The sequence below is a fragment of the Cardiocondyla obscurior genome, linkage group LG11 (genome assembly GCF_019399895.1).
Source record: "Cardiocondyla obscurior isolate alpha-2009 linkage group LG11, Cobs3.1, whole genome shotgun sequence".
In the NCBI taxonomy this organism is placed as follows: domain Eukaryota; kingdom Metazoa; phylum Arthropoda; class Insecta; order Hymenoptera; family Formicidae; genus Cardiocondyla; species Cardiocondyla obscurior.
The window spans coordinates 3,850,354-3,871,336 of record NC_091874.1 but is presented as its reverse complement, the minus strand read 5'-3'; positions in this window follow the sequence as shown (position 1 = coordinate 3,871,336).

Here is a 20,983-nt window from a genome sequence, read left to right as displayed (position 1 = left end):
CTCTTGCGCGAGACTAAAGGGTCGCGACATCAGGTATAAAAAAAAAAAAAAAAAAAAAAAAAATTGAGCGCAGTCGATGTGTATGAATGTGAGATTTCGCGTTGCGTTTCCTTTCCTCCGGATTCCTGGAGTGCGCGGAATTCAGCCGGCAAAGCCCCTCCGCGCTCCGGCTGGTAGTTAAAAGTTACAAGATGATTCGTTGAGTAATCCCAGACCGTTCCCAGACGGTGGCAAATTGCAATCGTGAACGCCGCGATAATTGTCGCGCCAGTTCGCGTAATGACAATTTTCATCGTGTCGTCACACAGCGCGACTCCAGTGGAAAAGGGGGAGGGATTGTAATTGCCCTATTGCATCTTTCGGAGCATCGTCATTATCGCGAATAGCCCATTCGGATTTCGAATGTCTCGCGAATACGTTAATACATTAGGCGTATATGCGCGTTAATTTGCTGTTTGAAATCTTCGCGAAAGAATAAGAGCTGAATTTTCGTACTATGCTAAAGGCATGCGGTGCTATTACCTAAAAAAAAAAAAAGAAAAAAAAAGAAAAAGAAAAGAAAAATCAATGCACTATTTTTCCAAAATAATTAAATTTTAAAGGCTCTCTAAGCGATTCACGATTGTCCACAATTTAAATTCAAGCCGTTGCACCGTCAATGTAGCGAGTGCCTCGCCGAAGGTTTTTTGCCATCAATCTGTCTCGTGACTCAAGAGGGTACCTTCAAAGATCACGCTATCTATAACGCGGCGGTGCGCGCGTGTGGCCGTACTTCGAAAGGAATTCCAACCCCGGCGCCGTTGGAATTGCACGGAAGAGTCGCCCGGGGAGTTAAGCTGAGCAACAGCGTTGCACCGCCCGGTCCGTTAGTCTATCCGCACAATAAACTACAATCACAAATTACAGAGTCAAATAGTTTCGGCGTTTCGCGCGGAATGTCGCAATTTCAGCTTCGCGAGAAGGGGTTTTCGGACCGACGGGCGAAGAGGGGTGGCGTTGGGTCGCGGTGACTTCTTCCGAGCATGGCAAGAGGCGGGCGAGAACGGAAGATGGAGAACGTCGGATGAAAGCACCCGGGGACTTGGGGGACCAGACGTGGAAGGAGAAGAGTGGAAACGTGCTGCTCTAATGAACTTACAATAATTGCCAACCATTGATCTATGGGCCAAAGAGTTGTGTTCCCTGCTGTATACCATTACCGAGGATCTCCTTCCTCCACTCCTACGTGTTCCTCTTTCTATTGGAAGACCTCTTTTCTTCCTTCCTCCTCGGGCGCTCCGGCGTCGCCCGTTCTCCCTCATCGGGATAATGTTCCTAGCCGGGGTGGCATACATTGTGCCTGGCATTAAAGTAATTCTAGGCAGCTAACTGCGACGACGAGGAAGGTTCTCGTCTGCGATTGTTTATCCTCGTCGAAACGCGAGAGTGAATTTGCTGAGCGGCAAATGTCAGAAGCGACTGCTTAAGGAGATACGAAACATTTTTTATAACATTTTCTCCTACGTAAAGTACTCTATATCAATTAAAAATAAATTTAAATATGCATAATATTTAATATACAATACATGTGCAAATCTAATATTAATTTTAATTGAGTAATTAATTGCACAATCTTTTTGTCACAATGATAAATGTCTAGGAAAAATGTTATATTAATTTATTATTAAAAAAAGCATTTTAAACTGTTTCGAAAGATACCAAGCGAATATGTGTCTACACTGAAATGAAGAGACCATTTAAATGTCGCTCGACAGGCAATATCAGACGCAGTTGTCGTTTGCTTTAACTGTCCTACCAGGCAATTTCTACTATCGCAAAAAACAATTAATGCTCGTTAAAAGAAATCCTTGATTTACTGTTGAATGGGGTTCGAGGCGAGATAACCGCTGCCGGTGTGTCTCACGATACGTAATCCCCTTCCTTAGTTGCGAGTTAACAAGGAAGTCAAAATGCTTTCAGTCTTCGGTACGTTAACACAAAGCACTCCTTTTTATTTTATGTCAGTCTTTTTTTTTATTTCCTGCTTTTACAAGCGCGAATAAATTTTGTTCATGAGGTCTTCTTTCAAATGCTAGCCATTTTTTAAATGTTAATTTAATAATAAAGCGGATGTCGAGAGAAAAATTTTTTTTGCGACAGTTTTACGATATGTCATATGAGTGTCTTTAAGTGGCTGCCTCTTACCGTCGCGAGCGTATTAGTCGACAAGAGCACAATAGGTGGGTAGAGCTTATGGTAACGGATGCTTTACTGCCGGCGCTATAGCCATTAACGGGTAATTAGAAACAGATGCCGAGCGAATCTTTTAACATAAAGCATAACCTTAATTCATAAAGTGCGATTATTCAGCGGCTGGGACACCCGGGAAGAGGCCATACATCACCGCTACCTTCGAAACAAAAGTTTTAATTATTTATTAGCCGGGGCACGCGCTGAATGCAACATTGCAGGTCCGCGGTACCGCCGCGGTACTTTATCTTTTATGTACTTACCCCTTGCCTTCAAGAGGCGGATGGGAAAGTCGAGAACTTTATCAGAATGAAAAGAACGCGATTTTTTTTTAAGTCACGATTTGCTACAGACTTGAGAATTAATATTCCTTTCTTTTGCAATAATCGACGTTCGTACCGGCGAGCGACGTCAATCGACACGCATTATCACCTTGCTGTTTTATCTTTTTAAATATAGATACGGATATTCGGCGAAAAGACTCCTGCCTCATTCTGCTCTCGCGTTAAAATTTGAAAACGAGACGGTTTCGGCGAGCGTAGGACGAAGGACAGGAGAGAAACGCGGTAGAGTGACGTGGCGCAGGGCTGCCCAGCGGAGACGGGCAAAGAAAAAAGAGCGCCGTGACCTGCCGAGGGACAGGGAGGGTGAGCAGCGGGGCCGCACCCTGCTCGCGTGGGTCGCCGGATGTGACAGTCGCTCTCTTTAATTACTCACACGCGCGCCAATGCTACGTGCGAAGACCCGGAGGACCCGAGGACGCTCGACACACGCGTTCGCCACCCATATCGGCGAGCTCTTCGACTTACGCGCGCCGCACTATGTTTTGTGCGTCTGCCCTCGCACAGGACGTGACGCAATCACGTGTGAGCCGATAAAAGGGCAACGACGAATCGCCACGCGGTCCCGATTGCAGTTCACTCAAGCGGAGTAACTTTCAGAAAAAAAAAAAAGAAAAAAAAACGACGATTTTTGTCAAGACCATCGGCGATAATAATTATCGTGATAAATAAAATAAGAAGTAATTAAAGCGACACGCAGGTGCTCATTGTTGTATCGTATGGCATTATACAGCGAAGACTTCCGTATTTTTTCATTTCTGACACGCGACGTCATGTATATATTATCGCAGCTAATGGAGTCATTAGGACAGTTAAATCGTTATTCTTTATAACGGCCATTATCTTCTCGATCATAACTCATACACACCGCGCGAGAGCCCGCACGCAGAGCAGAAGTCTTAATTCAGCAATTAACCTAATGGAATGTATATAACAATTAGGCGGTCCACGCAATTTTGTTTCGTCCGCTTAAGGATGAAAGGGAGCCGTTGCATCCCTCCGACTTGAGACGTTTTCCACCATCCGTGGCAGTGTTCCTCGCCGAAGAAAAGGAAAACGAGGACGGCAACGACAACGACGGCGGCACTGATGGTGCCGTTAGATGACGGCGGGAGGCGGGGGTTAGCTATACCTCGTAATTACCAGCTGATAATTTATGTTTATGCGGCGTAGGAGCACCGGGCTTACTTACCCCTTTCGCCGTTCGTGGATGGGGTTCAGCGCGCGGAGTATATTACTACACATTCTTATGCGCGTGCGAGGGTGCGGGAGTCGCGAATGGAACCCCGAAGGTTAGGCGGGGGGGGAGTGAAGGAGTGCCCCTTGTTCATATTATACATCCTTAAAGTCCTGCCACCCATTACGCCGCGCCGTCGAAATTTACAGCCGTTTTCACACGTTACTGGGGGGTTAATAGTCCCTGCGGAAAACCGGGAGAACGAATTGTACGGGTCCCCGAGATACGAGCCATTTCCGAGAGGCAGGATCGAAGAACTCGAGCCCGTGGACCTAACCGCGAACTCCGCCATCCCTTGACCGCAAAGAGGGGTTGCGCGTGCCGGACGCATCAACGTGCTGCTTGCACGTGGATCGGAAAATTGATTGGATAACGGGTTTAACATTATATCGCCAAGAAGTAACATTAACGCGCTACATTAATATTTTGGAGAATCCTTAATTGGAAATGGCATTAATCAGCTGTAATATAATATAAAATTAAAACAATTCTTAATTTAAACGATGGTTATTTCAAAAGCTTTAGGTTTCATATCTCATTTGTGGTCTAAATAAATATCTTTTAATTACTTTTTTTATGTAAATTATGCGCATAGATTTAACGTTAATATCTACGTTTCGCAAACATTACTCTCGTAATTTAAATAATTAGGAAGCACGAGATTCGGGGAGATTGAACACACGCTGAGCTATTGGCTCATTCTACGGAAGTGTGAACTCGTTGAATTGTTTGGCCACTCCGCGCCCGTTGAGCCGATTGAAGCTACTATATAGTCCGGAACTAATTGCAATCGTCAATTAGAACGCACCGGCCGAAACAAGCTGAAGATATTAATTATCGATGGTTCGGCTCGTGCGACTCATGCTCCGAGACGACGAGCGGCGATAGCAGGTAGACAGGTAGGTGGATACTCGCAGTCATTATCGGCTAAACATCTAACGGAGAGCGAGAGAAAGTGAGAGGGAGAAAGAGAAAGAGAGAGAGAGGTGCCGCGGCCGGGAATTTGAGGACGGGCTGCAGAAAATTAACTTTCAATTTGAACTCTTTATCGCGCCAGCAGCTTTCCCTTAACGGGGGCCACCTTGTAGATGGTACCGGCCGGCAGGTAGCTTACACCTGTACACCGCATACCGGCCACCGAGGGAACGCGTCCCCCACTCCGCCGCTCCCTCTCGCGCTATCGCCAAGAAAAACTTCCGGTTTCCTACATACTCGAAGGCGGCGAACGGTTTTCTGTGCACGCGAGCCGGTCGATCGTGTGTGCTTCCCACCGAGGAAGTTTATTTCAAAAATTACCGCAGGTCTGTTCTGCCGTTGTACCCGCGTCGTTTACATGCCGCGCGTACGTTGCCCGATAATATCGCGATGAGAAAGAATCACGATGCGGAGAGATATCGCGGAGTAAAGCTACGTCGGATTTTAATAAGACATGAACATTGATGCTTAACTAGCTAATTTATCTTCATTCCGTGATTGAACTTACAATCGCGCGATGACGTAACTTTTACCCATAAAAACAAATAGAACCTGCGCATTTATTATTTGCCAAGTAAGAAAATAAAGAGGAAGCACTGACCGGCGTACCGTACCGTCGCCTCCTTCGGCTCCGTTGCTGGTTCTCCGAATTCTGACCGCGCCATTATTCGCAAAAGCTTTACTTCAGCATCTGTATATCTTATTTATAAACGAGCCTCCGACGTAGCGTCAATAGAAGGATCGGTTACCGAATCGCTTGACGGTAAGAAGGTGCAGCGTGATCAGCACACGCTGGCGTGTTTCTCCGTATGTCGTGCTCATTCACCCCTGACGCAGCACACCTTTGCATCCCGAGTCCTCGTAAGTTCGACGTTCCGCAGTACGTGCGTGCATGCGTGCGTGCAGGGTCGACGCGCGTGTAAAGCGGGGCGATCAGGTGAGGAAGTCGAAGGGAAGCTACGGAGGACACGCAGATGTCGGTGAAATTCCGTTCGAGAAGTCACTCAAGCGGCGCCGCTCGCATAAGTGAACAAGGCAACCCACTCCGGCGCGTCTTCCTTTACTGCCGCCACGGGCACTTCTTATTGCCTACGCACGAATTCGTAATGCCGACTGCGCGCTCGTTTCGCAAGTGAGCCGCAGATCGACCGGTAAGATTCGACGAGGTGTATGTATGTATACGTGCGGGGAGAGGAGATGCTATCGCGATTATTCGCAAAAATTTGCCATACGTTACCGCGCCGTACGTTTCTTTCCCGTACTTTCACGACCTTTTTTTTTTTATTTTTTTTTTTTACATAATCGAAAGTGGCGCGTGCAAATAAAGAATAGCCGCGGCCAGATGCTCCTCTTCCGTATATTCGAAAAGTGTCCCGCGTTCTTGCCTCTCCAAATACATTTACATCTAATCCCGAACGGCTCAGTTGAGCTCGTTATCTTTCCAAACTTTGCGTATATCAAAAAAAAATTTTAAGTAAAATAATTATTTCGTAAACTGTATTGGAAAATTATATATGTAAAATAAATGTAAATGTAATCTCTATAACTGTATTTCAAAATAAATGTCCGTTTGGAATTCTTCTCCAACGCTGTTTTAATTATTATCAAATATCCGAAATATCTTAAGCCTATAAAAAATGATATCGAACTTAAAGACAGATTGAACAATCGCTTCGAAGATATAGAAACGATATTGCGAGAGTAATTAGAGGAATGCTCGATCATCAAGCAACGAGGTTCGTCTCGCTAATTTCTTAACGACAGGAGCCGCGGAGCAACCGGTCATTAATTCCTAATTAAGAGGCAGTAAAATTTCAATAACGATCATTAAGAAGCGAACGTTATGGGTTCCGTCTATCGGCTGATACACGTTGCATCGAAGGGTTGTAAAGAAAGGGGAGCCGAGAACGAGACAGAGACGGGCGAAAAGAAGCAAGGCATCGTTCGACTGACCGTCAGGTGCGCCAGATGCGCTCGTCCCTCCTTCTTCGATACTAATCGTTCGCCGATCGTTTCTAAACGACCTTCGTATACCGGCACGAAGAACGACTTCCTTAGCTGCTTGCCACACGACGCCACCATTGTAATAAAATTATAGCGATGCGCTGTGCGGTTAGAGTCGTTACGTAGCTGCATTTACATCAGCGATATTATTGCAATCTTCTACAACCGCGTTATCGTGAGCACGATTAAAATCGCCGATTATAAAGAATGGAAATAGCACAGTTATCACGAGTAAATTTCGGCATAACTAATTAAATCGATGGGTTTATACGCGCGATCGCATTCTTAGATTAACGTCGCTTTAAAAATACGTCACGCGGCGGTCGGTTTACATTTATTAATTTTGCCGGTGCGAGTGAAAATATCTCGTAAGAAAATGTAAAATGCGCGGCGAGTTGGTGCAACGGTTAAAAAGGATGCATACTCGTCCGGATATAATCAGCAGCGTACAATGATCAAATAAGCTCGCTCCGGGCGGCGAGCATTCGTAACGACGCGGGAGCACTCTGGCCGGCAGTCGGCGGGTATTCTCCCGGTGCTCGGTGTACACGTAGGTGCGTGAAAGTTACACCGGTGGTATCGGGTAGTCCATTATATTCCGCGGCAAGGTTAATACTGGATGAATTGGAATTGAATATTATGGCCCGGCCTGTGCAAACAGGGCCTCCGCGCGATGCGTGGTGTCCGATGGTGGTGGCGGCGACCGATGGTGGTGGTGGTGCCCACCGGGACGAAGCTGCGCGGAAGCGGGTGGTCGCGGTATGGGAACGGGCACGGGGCACGGTGCACCACGCCACTGGTCACTTGTACGGAATTGTAATTATAACGTCGGTAAGTAAATTATAATACAATGCCGCGCCAGCGCGTGTTTGGTATTCACAAGATAAATAATACCGGCGTACGCCTCCGGAGTCAGCCGCGAGACGGACCGGCGTAGCGGAGGAGACGGGCCGCACCGGGAAAGCGAGCGGTGGTAAGGGGCGAAGAGACGGAAAGCGGACGAGTTGAGACTTATGGAGCAAAATACCCGAGTTCCCCGCGCTCTTGCGGTCAAAGAAGCCTGACCTCGGACCACCTCGAAATCACCTACGCGGAGTTTTCTGACCTTTGTCGGGAACGCCGCCGAGAAAAAATCTCGCGGTGGCTCGCCGGCGAGCGGTGTGTTCGACATATGAAGGAAGTTTTGCGGTCGCCAAGCCATACTATTCCGCAGTAAAAGCCGCGCGCGAATAGAACGCGTTTGTGACGGCTATTCGCGCATCAGACGCGTTATCGTCGATCGTGACGATGGCTATCGCGAATTTGAAAAATTACAGCAAGAGTAATTTATCTTAGGCGTGAGAAGAAAGTCCCGGCTCAGGTTTTGCTGCCTTATGAAACCCGCGGGATCCTAAATTCGATCTCGGCGAGACACATTATCAATGGCATCGCACGGGCGATCAATTTCGGTACCACTGTGGAACTTCTTTCTCTCCTCTCTCATCTCTGTGACTTATTCCGGTCCATTTCCCCGCGCAGCTTCGTTCTTCTCGCGTGTTTCTAATGCCGAGACACATAAAGTCCAATATACGAACGAGTCGGCCGCGCGATGACCATGACTCAAAAGGTCCCTCATCGCGCCGAGTAAATAACACCCACGTGACGGTGTCGCTTTCTTCCAGTCGGTGGCTAGATTACCCGGATGAGTTATGATAATTCCTGCCGGGCGGCGATCAACGACGTCGGGCAATCAAACATGGTGCTTGGACGAGCGGACCGAAACCCGCCAACGACGGAGTAATATCTTGCGCCGCGAAATAACACGATGCTAGACGTAAGCCTCTCCCGAGGGACGGGCACACCTGTCCTTTCGCACCTTCCTCCCGAGCAATTAATCTTTTTGCAGTTGAGACGACCCCTGGTCATCTCGAGATCGTTAGGGGTGATTGATATATATCGACGAAATCGATTGTTGTGGACGGCGCGTCTTATCTCGATGATCTGTATCGTACTTTTTCGGAATTGCTTGTTTTCGACGTGATGCCGCAAATAATTTTGAGATAATGACGATAGCAATCGTTACAGTGACGAATGATTTCTGCGCATTTATACCGCGAAAAGAAATTATTATTGTGACGATTGTGAGACTGATTGTTGAAGAATTACTTAATCTAAACGAGGAGACACTCGCGTTTTTACACGCGGAAATAATTTCGTTCAATTGAGCTTGTTTTTGAAGCAGCCTCGTCGTTTAAAAGGACGATTTAAACGCGATACTCGGCGCGAGCGTACTTGAAATCGAAACGGCAATTATCGAACGCAAAATTGTGACTGTTTCGAGGAAGGAGAACGACGGATGTGTCGCGGCGACAATAACAATTATTATTCCATGCCGACAGGCGGAAATACGATGACCGATCCGAGAAATCGCGCCAATCGCCGGTCCTCACGTCGTCCCGCATATACGCGCTCGTTAATCGCGCGCGTATACGCTGCGTTCGTGGAAACGGAAAAATAGCCTGGGAACAGCCACGGGATCGTTGCCGCGAACAATTCACCGTGCTACCATAAAATCAAAGCTGGTCCGGCCGTATGGCGGAAGGGGGTGGCAAAAGAGGAGATCGATCGAGTCTCGCGTCGGTGCAAGAAGGAGTCGGTCAGCCCGATAGAAACGTCGCCGGTGCGCGAGAGAAAGCAACGAGCTCCGATAGCCAATGGAACCGATGGAACCAATGCGCGTGTTGCCAGTTTATTCCTACCGGCCAATCGTGTTAAATCGCTTCGACCTCCTCCACAGTCTCCTCCAGCTCCTCCCGCGCTCCTGTGCACGTCGGCTTTTTCCCTTCTCCGCGTCCTTCTCCTCCTGTTCCGCTGGCCCTTCGGCTGTGCCACGCATTACGCGGAAAGCACGAGAAGAAAATAAGAGAAAAGTAAAGACGCGAAGGAAGAAGAAGAGGACGAAGAAGGCATCGAACAAGACCGAGGAGGCAATTTTATCGCGCGAGCAAACCAGACGAGAGAGGGGTGAACGGAGGAAAGAAGGAGGACACGGAGGTACCGTTTATAAGGAGGGAAAGAGCGGTGTAGTGGTGGATATCATGAGAGAAGAGTAGTCGAGAGAGAACGCTTACCTACCTACTCCTCTTCTCGGAGGAACGTCGCGGTATTGCGCCGTCTCCGTCTTATCGATAATTGGAAAAAGGAGAAAAAAAAAAAAAGGGAGAAGCCTGCCTGCCTGCCAGGGGTAGAGAAGCGACGACGACGACAAGAAGAAGGAGAAGAAGGAGGAGGAGGAGGAGGAGGAGGAGGACGACGACGACGACGACGACGACGACAACGTGGAAGAAAACGACCACGCCGGTGCCTGCAGCCAACCCCCTCGAACTCCTCTTCTCTTCGGCATGTCTCCTTCGCCCCCGCCTCTCCTCTCCCCCGCTGTGTACCGACCGTGCCGATGTCCCGCGCGACCATCCTTCTTTCTCACCGATTCCCGATGTACGATCCATCCTCCTTTCTCGAATACTTTCGGCGTGCTGCCCGTCTTCCTTTCTCGCCGAGCCTCCTCCTCCGCGGGGCTATTCCACCTCTCCGTCCTCTCCTCTTGCCCGCCGGATGGAGGTCCACGGAGGTCGGAGGTAGAGAGGAAGCGAAACTCGGTGGAGGTGGACGGCACTTCATGGAGGTAAAGAGAACGAGGAGGAAGAGGTAGAGGAGATGGTGGCGGCGGTCGCAAGGCGTTAGGAGGGGAAGCCTATCTAAAACTAGAGGGGAGAGGGAAGCTACAAGGCACGGTTGGAGTGGAGTAATGGAAGCTGGAGTAGATATTGTATGGCATTACCGGACGAACTTTCCGCGGCGAACATTGCGATATTGGTTTCGAAGAGCGCAACCGAAGCAGCCCGGATGATATTGGCCTACGGTGCTCTCTTTCGTATTCGCCGCTCTCGCGATAGTGGTAGGACCTCTGACATCAAGTATCCAGAAACGCAACGTCATAAAATAGAAGAGACCACGAGAGTTACGGAAGAGAGATTTAACAACCCGCGCATTTACCTTTTCCCCCCAATTCGTACGCAACTCTAATTTTATTTCAATAAAATTATTTTCTGCTTGTTACTAACTTTTTAATTTTTTAAAATTATGTTTTATTCATTTTTTAATATTTTTAATTGAAATAAAGATATCAGTTTCTATAAATTTTCTAATAAAAACAGTATAAATGGAATAAAAGCGCCAGAGATAAGGATAACGATATCACTTACTATTCATTTAATTATTACTTATAACAAAAACTGATATTATTTCATATTCATAAAATTGAATGCGTGTGCGGAGAGTATTTAAAAAAATACAAAATTACCAATAAGAAGATAACGCGTGATTAAATATTTTGTATCGTAGTGTTGATTCATGAAATAAAAAAAATCATGATTATCATAGAGACATTGTGCTCTACAATGATATCGTTGATACCAAAGCTTAATGTTTATTGCGACACGCGCATGTACGCGCGCGCGCGGCTACACATTTAATGAAATCAAATTGCTCGTGAAGATGTAACAATGTCCGGACAAAAAAATTTTTATTGCGCGCTATTAAAGGATAAGCACCGGTTGCAAATGTAATAAATAATTCATCGAACGAATGCGACGTGAAGTTTTAATTGATGATGATGATAATGGAGCAAGTTACACGTGTTCTCAAGTAATAAAGTATCAACTAATGATATTCCTGATGCAAGGGTAGCGTTGAAATCAGGTGATCGAGCACAATTTGAAGATCTGCGCTATAACAGAAAATTGACCGTTTTACCGGGCTGCCCTGTTCTGCATTAAAAACTGCGTTATGCACTATCGCGACGAATGGGTATAATTATATGCAAATCACCCAATTAGTTTTGCTTGACATATTTGCAGCACTCGTTAATTTCGCCGCTGTTCACCAACGAGCTGCAAGTATTACGATTTCGTATTGATCATTGTGTACTCATCGATTTTCGCGGCATATCGGTTGCGTTTCCATTACGTGAACCAACGCCGTAAGTGAGAATTCGTGATACCTGAATATTTGCGCGGGTGTTGCGTCATTGTTTGCGATACATATGATAACGTTCAAGTTAATACCGTTTCTGAAATTGCCGTTGTACTTGCTCGCCTTAGCGAGCGGAAGGAGAAGAGAGAAAGAGAGGAAAAAAAAAAAAGGAAGAAAAATGAAGCCGGTGACAATCGAGTCAACAACCTGCAGGCGTTCCGGCCATTGTTTCTTTAGTCATTGCGTAGAACAAATGATATTTCGAGAGAAAACAATGGCACCTTGTGTTCGAAGTATCGCTCTGGTTCGTGGAAAGCATCAAACTGACTGTTACTGATAGAAATTTCCGTTTTCTGAACGTGATTGTATAAAGTTAGAGAGACTATAAAGAGAACTACGTAAAAACTTAAAAGTTGATAAATTGTTATACAATCATTTTATGTTATTAACAAATTACCAAATTTTTTAACAATTGCTGACGCGTTATTTACAGAGAACAATGCGTAAGTTGCTTAGGTGCGCACATATTATTTTCGTTTACGCAGAGTAGTTTCTGAAGGAAAACGATTGCTATCTTCACGCTTCATATACCTTAATTGGGCGTTGTCGGATGACGGAATTAATTTGCGATCGGCGAGTTGAGTGGCTAATGAGAGAGTAAATTGTTTTCGTTCGATACACCGATGAAAACCTATCATGTATTAAATATATCGAATAAAATTAATTGGAAATTATTTTATGTTACTAAATTAAAATATTACTTATTTAAAATCATTGAAATTTTTAATAACACATTTTTAGGCAGCGACGTAGGCTGAGCGTCTATCTCAGGTATCTTTTCGCAGTGAAATTTATAACGGGTGCGGAGGAAAGTGCCGCCGTATTATTCATCGCAACCGTGAAGTCTGACAGTTGCCGGGAACTTTCCAGCTCAAAATCGATGTCACGGCCGTAGCGCCTCGATCCACCGCAACATTGTCGAAGAAGGGAATAAATAGGAAGTAAAAAGAAAAGGAGTTATTGTCTATCTGTTCTCAGGATCGCAGACTCATCAGGCATACATTGACCATTTGATGTACAGACGTAAAGTACAGAGACTGCGATAATAACAGGAAAGCAACACTATCGAACGGACATATCACATATGTTGATAGGCATACGCGGGTGGATGGGTCTCGAGACTAGTCTAGACTCGCTTCGATTATTATTTTATTTTGTGCTTATCTCGGCATTTTAAGCACTTGAGTCTTTTATGCGATATAACTATAAATAAAATCCACGTAATCGTTAAATTAAAGCAAACTCGCTGCGAACGTTGCGATTAATCCTCTAAAAGCAGTAATTAAAATCTCTTGATTTTAGTGAATTTTTAAACAGAAAAAAAATGATAAAGTTACGTTAAAAAAAAGCGCGAATGTATAATTTTTTTTTATTAGACAAATATTTTATCGATCGCTGTTTGACAAATTCGAATATAACGTATTCCGTCGACGGTCCGTCAAGCCTTAATTACATCGTTACGTTAATGAAAATAGAGAAAGTCTCGCGTAAATTCAACGACTTTGTGAAGTGTTCGCTGCCGACCAAGACGCGGAGTGCGTAAGAATTGCCAGGAATAGTGATTAGAATCACTCGCCGTTTCGGACCAGCGACCAAGATCGTCCACGCGTGGAGGACTCAGCTGCTTGCCAGGCCGCAATTACAATACGTCGGAACCCCCTCGTGGTCTCCACCGTTCACAACTATAGCACCAGCTCACTAACTCAGCCGCTGCCGAGCACCGACACACCTTTTCTAGCGAGCGAGCGAGCGAGCGAAGGACAGAAAGCGAGAGAAAGAGGGATTTACCAACACCTACACGTATACGTCGTTCCTCGTGCACATCTCATTAACTCCACTGTTTCAACCTGACGAGGTATTGCCGACTATCAACCAGGCATCGACTTCGACGTAGGAAGTGATTCACGGTTCACCGTGCATCATTTCACGCGGATTCGACTGTTGCTTGCTGCATATGTTAGATACACACGCAGATCTATGCGTTTCGTAATTTTCTAGCATTGAGTTTCTCTACAAGCGCGAACCTTAATACTGCATCGGCCTCAAGACAGATTTTAATTAATAATTATTTTAACAGTTGCATTAATTTTATAAGCCCTGATATTTTAGTAATATAAGCGGCAAAGTCTCATATTAATTTTTACAAATAATATTATATTTAAAAATATATTCCTAAGTTTCATAGAATTAATTAGTTGCATACTATAATCATTATTAACTTATATGAAAGTCCCGAGGAACAATTACTTGGGGCCTATTTCATTGATATCTTATCATTACGCGCGCGGCACAGCTCTTCACAATTATGATTTTATAAAGTATAAATCTACAGTAATAATTACTTAATTCTCAAGGCCGTTATAGAGCATGTTGTACGAGCACCGTGGAACCAATTAAGATGAAAATTTCGATGAATTATAATTCGCACTTAACGTACCGTGGTAGTTAATCGCACGGATTAAATTCACCATCGGGTCATTATATTGCTGCGAACTCTCGGGTTTGATGTTTAGATGAAAATACAACGTATTCACGTGAGCCGTCGCGCTCCGCCAGAGAAGAGCCACCTTGCAGCCCGATCCTAATTGTCTGCGGAGCCAGGTGGGCCTTCCAGTCCCTTCCTGTCCGTTCATCAAACTGTCATTCGACGATGTCAGCCTCAAGAGAGCGAAAGGGCTCAACGCAACATACACACGCCACAAGTCCCTTCTTGAAAATCGAATTATCGTCAAACGCGGTCATTAGACACGCGTGAGTGGCTACGAACAAAATACCAATAATTCTTGCATTTCGTTCCACGACCGGAAGCTAATGGATCATTTACATGGCACGTATTAATTTCAATTCATTTCAATTGTGGGAAAAATGTTGGTATTTCCTCCGTCTTCTCTTTCTCTCTGTTTCTCTTACGCCTACATTATTTGCCACGTTTTAATTTTTAAAATAAAAGAAAATAATGCATCAAACACAGATACGCGCGGATAATATAAATTGATACTTTTTAATTTACAAATTGATTCATTTTCTCGGTGTGTGTAAAAAGTATAATCGAAGCTTTCAATGCTGACTACGTGTGACCTATAAAACGTTAATTATAACTGCAAATTGCCCACGTATGCGTCAGTCAATCAAGATATGAAACATCATTTCCGAAGATCACGTGTACCGGCAAATAAAATGTATTCATACAGAATATAGTGAATCAATTGTGCTCTGATATCTAAGCGCGTCTACATCCATCAAAATATATATTATTATAGATGATTTAAATCACTTTTGCATTCACTTTTAGTATTTTACCTCTTTAGCGTCGCTCTTTAATTATTTTCATATCGCGGGTAACGTAAATCGCGAATAGGCGTAATTTCCTGCGAGTACAGTGACCATGAAAGAGTCGTGTCGGTTTTGATGGCATCACGGGACGCGCGTTACCTGCCACCTTAGCTTCTTTCCATTCGTTACTTCCTTTCGATTATCTCGCACCGTCCTCTATTAATCAGACCCGACAGTCGGTGCTCGCTCTTAATTACTTAGCGAGAGCTCGAAGCTTGCGTACGTAGATTGACCATAAAGATGACTCGGGCACGCTCGATTCTTCGATGGTACCGGCAATATAAAAGAGCCGACTGAGCCGCGGATACACAGACGAGGGACAGCGGTTTTAACTGGCCGTTAAAACTCAATGTATCGCGCGCGACGCCATTAAGGGCGTTTAATCGAAACACGAACATGAAACAGAAATTATTCCCGGCCCGTTTCTTTCTTCTTTTTTTTTTTTTTTTTTTTTTTTTTACATCCGTCATCGACCGTAATGACGATGTGAACTCTAAAGAATCGATCACGTTGGTTATATTTCTTTCTAATACTGAGTGTATAAAATCAACTTACATCTCTATAAATTTATCTCTCTCGTTAGTCATCAATTACAGATTGTTGTTAACAGTGATTAAAAATTAAATAAAAAGCAAAACCTATCACAGCGATATTTGCAAATATTTCCAAGACGAGTATTTTCTCGTCTGTTGCGCGAAGATCGGCCCTCGTACGTGCCATGTGCGTACGCGCGTGTGACCGTGGAATACGTTGAAAAGACTGCGTCTGATTTAAGACCCGAGCCTGCCGACAGAATACCACAGATATTAGGAACGTTCGCTCGACGAACGGAGCTATAGACAGTCATATCCGGCGGGCACTGGCAATTAATAACTCGCCGGGGCCTATTAATGCCATTGTTCAGAGACGCGTGACGAAAGTGCGTTCGTGTGAGTACGTTGCGTGGCCGCGCGCGCCCGCTATCGGCACTCGACCAACGGCATGCGTGTGTGTATGCACGTGTGCATGTATTTGCGAGCCGCGCACGTAAGTCGAGGTACAGGGTATTTCAAAGTGAGGGTGAGACACTCGCGAACAGGTGCTCCCACCTCGTGTCCGCCCGTAATCGGCGGGCCCGATCTACCGATCGATCGAATCGCACCACCCGGTGAGGGGAAACTCGCGCTCCTGGAAGGATAAAATGAGATTTTAATCGACTTTTTCGTATGCTCACGCACAGCTGGAACGCCTTTTAATACGGCTCCCGTTTGCAACGTACGTACGTTTCGTAGGAGCTGAGCGCCGAAGGTACGATTCGCATTAGCATCACGATCACGGTGGAAGTCCCCATTGATAAGAAAAGCTACGGTCGGAAATAATTATTCTGAAACTATCTCGTGCTTAAATCGACGCGATTGAAAATAAAATCAACGAAAGGAAAACTGTTACTACAATTATTTGTAACACAATACGCAATAATTACATATTTTTAGAACTTGACTATAAAAAGAGTGATGTAAAGCTTCGCGATTATTACAAATTATTAAAAAGTTTTATATCAAAAATCTTATCTGCGTGATTTATTAAAACCTGACTTCCCAAACTCTTATCCCTGCCCTCTCGCGACGCTGGATAACCCTTTTGGTCGCGGCTAAGAATTGGAGCACGAATAACCGAGCGTACATATCGCGTTGGAGCGCATCGCGAAATCTCGGATATGATGGCTCGGAGGATCGAAGCCGTGAAATTTATTTGCCGCGTGGCGGTACGAACGGTGTGCCGTGAAGGTAATAATAACGATGCTCGCTATACGTATATATGTAGAAAACGGTAGCCGTCAGCAGGCACACAATGTCCAGCGCGCGACGCACACAAACGTCCGTTCCGCCGTCTTGCCGGGTCCCATTACTCCCTTTGCTTAACGCAGTCCGGTATACCGGTCGATGCTATCTGTCGTCAGTATATCGGCTACGAGGGTCGTTTCGAATTTTTACCACGACTTGATAGATCGCTTTAGTATGAGCGGCGCGCTACTTTTTTTTTTTTTTTTCCTTCCTCTTCGATAGCCGCGGACAGTCGAAAGAACAGGGCGAGCAGGGGGCGAGTTCTCGCCCCTTCTTTTCCGCCAGTAGGCATATACGTGTATGCTAATTTGTACTTAGCTTACGTATGCAATCGTATCTGTGCCTCTGATGCGTGCACGGTGCGTGCCGGCGATAGAACGACTCGTGGTAACCGGTTCTCGCCTACCGAAATCGCACGAAACGCGATTTATTTTCCCCTTGTCGGCTATTTGCGGACAATCAACGATTTAATGCCCGCCAATTTCGTCTTTAACATCGAGAATTTTGTTACTTAGTAGCTTAAGCTAGCAAGAAGCATATCGGAATTATTATCTTTCAATAAAACTATCGGGAATTAATAAAAAAAAAAAAAAAAAAAAAAAAAAGATCGGCGCAAAGAAAATTCGGGCTCGAAAATTATTCAAGGTAGACGCAAGAGCGTCCGTAACTGCGAAGTTTTCTTCATCTATATCGTTATACGCGCATTTACGGATCGCAAGCAGATTAATAGCCCGTGGAAGGACGAAACCGAGGCGCACGTTGCTTCTGAATCAAGATCGTAAAATCCCTGGCTTCCGTTCACACCAAACGGCCCTCCGAACTCGATTTCTCTCGCTGTCTCTCTCTTTTCTCTTTCCCCTCTTCCCGCCGCACTCGTATAAGCGAGGAACCAATAAATCTGGATCCGGTCGCTCGGATCATGTGTGCGGCTACTAAGGCGCTTACACATTATCTCTTGCACCCTCTCTGTGTTTCTTTCCGTTTCTCGATCGCGCGTTCTCTCCTCGTCTTTCCTCCATTCGGTACAGTTCCCATCGAACTTCCTCGTGGCGTCCCTCCGGCCCGCAACAGAACTCAAATCTAACTTATTTACATATCTCCGGTGATGGTGGTGAATTACCATATTTACGCGTGTATACGTACGCGCACACACGCACGTCTATACGTATATGCGTACTCGGGTGGCACATACGTGCCAATGCATATGGGAGCCAAAGACGGACATGAAGACAGCCGCGTAGGTAGGGGAGTCGGAAGGGACATAGGGGGAGAGACTCCTGGTGCCCGATAAAAACCCTCGTATAGAGATACACCTCCTGTGTGCAAAGGCGGATCGTATGACACATACGGCATACGTGGCGAGAAAAAAAAAAGACAAGAGAGTTGCGCGTGTGAGTGCATGCGCGTGCACTCAGCAGTGTGCGTGCCAGCATATGTACACGAGGTATCCCTTCTTTATTGGGCCAGGTGGAGGGGCCGCGCCAAGGTCGAGCCTGGTTCTCTGTCTTTCGATCGTTAGAAAGGGTTGTGGATCGATGAGCATGGATTAGCATTGCACCACGGTAATGCCCGCGTATCTCGTTACGTTCGCAGCTATCGCGATGTGAACCCCGATGTCACTTTTATAACGCGGCATCGTAATTGGCAAATGTTGCCAAATACGCGAGGGAAAAACTTAATTTCGTTTAGCATAAAGAGTAACGATATATGATAAAATCGTTCGGCGTCGTAAGTAGATTTGCTACGTCGTTAAACCGACGTGTACAGACTTAATGAGACATTTATAGCTCGCGATCGGTGATTAGATGGTGATTAAAAATGTTTGCGCGCGGAGCATGAGTCTGAATTATAGTATATTGCTCTAGAAAATATTGAAGAAAGAGACCATAAAAGTTGATTAAGATCGCCTTTGCGCCATACATCGAAGTCGAGCTAGAGAAGTTTTCAACGGAAAACTCCTTGCAGCATTTCAGGTAGTTTTGTAGCCGACACCTTTGCTCGTTGACCTGGATCATTTCTGGAAATCAAGATCCAGGAAAATTGTGCGCAGGTAGCATACAGACGGTGATTCATTGGGCGGAAAAGTACACTAACTTAAAAAAAAAAAAGTATATACCATATATGTAGTATATACCATAAACTTATCAAAATAATAATAATAATTTATAACTTTCCTGCCATTTATATGCATAATATTTTACCGTTGATTTAAATTAATTTGCGAATATTAAAGCGCTAATTATTGTATAAAAATTCACCACGCTCGCGAAAGGAAAAGAAGTGCGATTACCCGAAGCGACCGTTTAAAAGTAGGTAAAAGTTGGCGTGAGTCAATGTTCGGAGTCAATGTCCAAACGCTTGAAATGCGTTCTTCACTTTCAAAACCGACACTTTTGCTCGTTGACCCGGATCAACCCTGGAAATCAAGATCGAGAAAAGTCGGGTGCAGGTAGTATAGAAATAGCCGATTGTCCATTGTGCGCGTGGAAAAGCACGTACATATATCGGTGGAAAAGAAGTTACGTGTGTCGTGTACGGAAAACGATACGCATTCAGCTCGCGGCGCTCTTCCTCGTCCACGGGGTGTCCTAGAATTGGAAACGTGAGACGCGGGCTCGTGGATGCGACAAACGTGACAGGTAGAAACACTCCGGCAACCAAGAAAAACCTCTTTCTTCCCTAGAGACGGCTAGACAGTGCATTCAGCGCGATTGGTTCCGTTCCATTTTTCACACCGATTGAAGAGCGTATCAACAAATAATGATGTATACAATACGCACACACGTGCACTTTTTACTTTCATTATTCCTAAATCTTTTCGGCAAGTATGCAAGCTGTCATCGCATATAATTTACATAGATTTTTAAAATAAACTAGACGTTACAAAGCTTCGCGCGCGTCGTTTACTCTTCTTTTTTTTTAAACGGAGATCATTTTGTTGCTGTATAAAATATAATAATTTTACATTTTTTATCTCAATAGTACGAAAAGCAATTTTATCATACGGGTAATATTCAACATTATTACTTTACGATGCAGCATCGTAAGAATAAAGAAAAACAATTCCCGAACGCCCGACGTGTTAAATTTCCACTCGAAAATCTCGGAGGCGATTGGAAACACAACGAGAATAAAAATACATTAAGATTTCCACAAAGGGAAAAAAGTGGGATTATTCGCTGTAGATCGGGCACAAAGGTATTAGCGCTATTTTGCTCCCTTAATATATTATTTCTACGTCGAGGACCTTCTCAGGCCCCACGGCCCTTCAATAGACAGTCATATGCATACCTATGAGAAGACGAGACGAGAGGGTGAAGAGGATGTACCAATACCCGAATTTCTTTCGATCGACCGGTTGAGAGACGCCCGTCTCTGCCGCGAGTGTGTACGCGGGATGCAAATTTCTCCGTATGCAAATCATGCATCGGGAGGTATGCAAATGCTCGGAACATGTGCGCCCCGTCTTTTTCGAACCCTTTTCCGCCCGGCGCGCCAAAGATGATCGGGAACGCGCCCGATATTTGCATATCTTGGATATTTCCTCTCATTGTGTATCGGAACCATTGTACCGTGGGTTCCTCTATTCCGGGATGGGACGCGGATTCTTACGTGCACGATGGATCCAAGCCATTAATCCGAATATCTCATTGAATCGAACCGGTGCTAGGATTGACAGATTGCCTCGAGTGTTCCCAGGATCGCAGTTTCCGGCTTCTTAATGTTTTCCCGACCGGGCGTGTGCTCGCAGATGTTTTCGCGCATCGATTAAATATTAAGCGTCCTCGTAGCGTCGGTCTTCCTATCGAAAAGTTCGCAAGTGAAATCGCACGGAAGTGCAACTTTAAGCTTCTCGTATACTTGATATAAATAGAAATAATTATTTTTATTAATTATCCATGCGCGGTTGAAAAAAAACGTTAATATCATTTAACCGAGTGCACTTGCGAACGACAAAAACGTCGGGTAGA